Source organism: Myotis lucifugus, unplaced genomic scaffold (assembly GCF_000147115.1).
Source record: "Myotis lucifugus unplaced genomic scaffold, Myoluc2.0 scaffold_493, whole genome shotgun sequence".
NCBI classification, from domain to species: Eukaryota; Metazoa; Chordata; class Mammalia; order Chiroptera; family Vespertilionidae; genus Myotis; species Myotis lucifugus.
The window spans coordinates 513,364-516,609 of record NW_005871541.1 but is presented as its reverse complement, the minus strand read 5'-3'; positions in this window follow the sequence as shown (position 1 = coordinate 516,609).

The following is a 3,246-nucleotide window of genomic DNA, read 5'->3' as shown; positions in this document are numbered from 1 at the left end:
GCTGGCCCTCATCTCACAGCTCCCACCTCCAGGAATAAGGCTCTCTCCTCACGTCCACCTGCCCTCCCTCACCTGGGCGCCTTTATGGTCCACTCTACATGAAGGGGCTCTGGGTCTGGGAGGTCCTCACCCTCCCACCTCCTGGGTCATGAGCTGGAGTTGTTGGGGAAGTCTGACACCACCTGCTCCCTCAGGTCCTGAGAGAACCTCCCTCACCCACCCTGAGCAGACCTCCCCCTTGACTGCCATCATTTGGACACTCTCCTTTTTATGCTGGCCAGCTGCTTTCTGGCCCTTAGGGAACATGTGACTCTGTGTACAGGGATGAGTAACAGAAATGAACAGAGAGAACTTGCATTAGTGTTCACAGAAGATGATCTATCTAAACCTTTGAAAGCTTAAAATCATAGGAGTGTCTATAAAATCAACATTTTGAGATAAAACACAAAGGTGGCTTTCACCATTTCCTTAAGAGCACAACTACCCAAAAGGACATTAATAATGAACTAGACGTATATGCATCAGAGTTCCTGGTAAAACAAAGTTGTTCCTTTGTCTGTAAAAGAGCATTCCAGTGGATTATCTTCATGTTCACCATGTAGAAAGGGATTGCCTTTCAGTCAGTATGTCTTGCCACCATCCTGAAGCAGCTGGCTATCTATAACTGTTGTGACCCATAGAAGTGACCCTTTCTCCTTTTAAATATCAAACACAAGACCAGAGGCAACTCCTGAGCCCTCTCCCAGTGCCCACCACCTGCAACCACGTTATGGGGCACCACTTTGCCCTACTGTCTCTGTTTGTGAGGGCACCGGACTGGTGTGTCCTCAGCACCATCCTACAGCCGCGGTGCCAACCACACTGGAACCCTGTGCAACTTTCTCCGGCCACATCCAAACACTTGGGGTCTTTCTGGAGGCAGAATCCCTGCTCCAAGGCACTCACGCCCGCCACCTATCCTCCAGAGCAACAGCAGGAATGCGGGGCCTGTGTCCGCCAGAGCCCGAACTGTATCCAGTGCATCCAATGTGATACCCAGTCACACCTGATCCCAGCAACCACCTGGCAAGATGCAGCCCTACTAGCACTGCCATTCCAGGCATGTGGCGGACACTGAGGCTTGGAGGTGCTTTCCCACACTCTGATCCCATCACCGGCCCTTCTCTCCAATTCCTGGAGGGTTATGTGAGGCAGAGGGTTTGGTCTGGTCCACACTGAGAATGGAGTGTGAACCAGAACCTCAAGATCGCTTTTCTGAGCACAGAGGGACCCCTCCCTGTCCTCAGGGCACATACTCAGATCAGCAGGGCCTCCACCATCTGAGGAGCCCCCAGGCCCCAGTAGCAAGGAGACTGTGCTGAGCGCTCAGGCAATGAGAAATGAGCCTGAGGTTTGACAAGCAACTATTCTTCTTCCAGAGCCCAGCAGTGAGGGCAGAAGGCGGAGGCAATTGGTGATGAAACCCCAGATGAGAAATGGGGTGGTCCCTTCCTTTTGCCCTGGGAGGCCTCTGAACAGAAGCCTTCGCTCCTGTAAGGGAGGATGAGACACAACCTGATATCTGTCTCCTTGATCCTTGTCTGCTGACCCCTGCTGTGGGGATCACATCAGCCCAGGGCCCCAACCCTCAGCTGGTTGAGAACTCAACTCTAGGGCCTTGGGCTGGATCTGAGTCCACAGCAGAGGCCACTAATGGGGCCCATTTTCCACTAAGGACACCCACCTGCTCTTGCCCCCACAACCACCCAAAAGTCCAGCCCCTCCAGGCACCTCTGGAGACTCAAGTCCCAAGGCCTCTGTGTGAACTCAGGAGGAGGCCAGCCAGGACCCCTTTGGACATGAACTCTCAAAACCCTTGTCATCCCCCTGCCTGCCCCCTCCTTCCTTGCCAGGAAGGCTCACCTGCCCCATTTGCTTTATTAGCATAGAGACTGTCATATTCAGTCTTGTTAAAACTCATAGAGTAAAACTGGTCTGCATAAGGATTTTCAGCTTTGGACAACATCCCTGGTCTCTATCCAGTAGGTACCAATAGTTCACCCACAGTTCTGACAATCCAAAATACCTCCAGATGTTATCAACTATCTCTGGAAGGAAAAATCAATACAGTTGAGAACCACCGAACTAGACCTAAATACTGTATATGGCTCAATCTAAAATAGGAGATAATGAATGAAAAAAATTAAGACCTTATATGCAGCACAATGCTACTTTAATAAATAAAAAATAATATACAGGCAGAATACAGACAATCAGAAACGAGGTAAGAGGTCCTTTGGACACTTTCATGTTCTGCTCTTTCCATCCAAAGCATCTTTAAATACTTTTCAAACATGAATCTCATGGTTTTCCCTAGTTATACAGCCAGGAAATACAGCTGCAAACAGAGCAGTCACTTGTCTTTTGGAGCTCACTTTCTAAAAAGTGTGGAGACAGAAGATAAACAAGTAAGCAAATATATCCTGTCAGTTGAGGGTATGGGTTATAAAGAAAAAAATAATTTGTTTCTTCTTCGGAGCAGACATTGGCATTTGGGGTGGGAAAATGCCCTATTAGGTAAGATAGTCCTGAACTTATAACATATTTTTTATCTCTCCCTTCTGAGTTCTGGAAGGCCTATCGAGTCACTGATGGAACCAAAATACCCCCACAATAGACACACACACACACACACACACACACACACACACACATCCAAATGCTCTATGAGTAGCAGGTGGCGGGTAGGATATGGGGAGGGGTGACAGTGCCATCCCCAGTTGAGAAACTTATAAATCTTTAACATTTTATTTCCAGGCATGTGGCATTATCCTTAGGGAGTAGGAGGCTTCCAGGAAAAGTGAACAGGTCTGTGACCCACCTGTGATCACCAGGCAAGGATCTGAATAAAGAGGACCCTTCCTTCATTTGCTCTTTTTCTGCCCATGGGAATCTTTTCTTAGCAGAAATTTACCTGAACCTTGAAGTCCATTCTTTCTTGGGGCACACAGGGAAAATATTATGTCTAAATTATCGAGTCCCCCAGCCCTACTTCTGGGGAAAAGCAGTTACAGGAGAGACAATATTAACAGAAAAGGGTGAGAGTCACAAGAACCCCTGTCCTGCCACTGTCCTCACACTGCCCCTGGAAACGAGGCACCATGGACAGCTCCAGACTCTTTCCCTCTGCAAATGCAGGTAGGGACCCAAGAAAACAGAAAATGGGGCCAGCTGCTGTCCACACAAATATGAGCAAGGAAAGTGGAC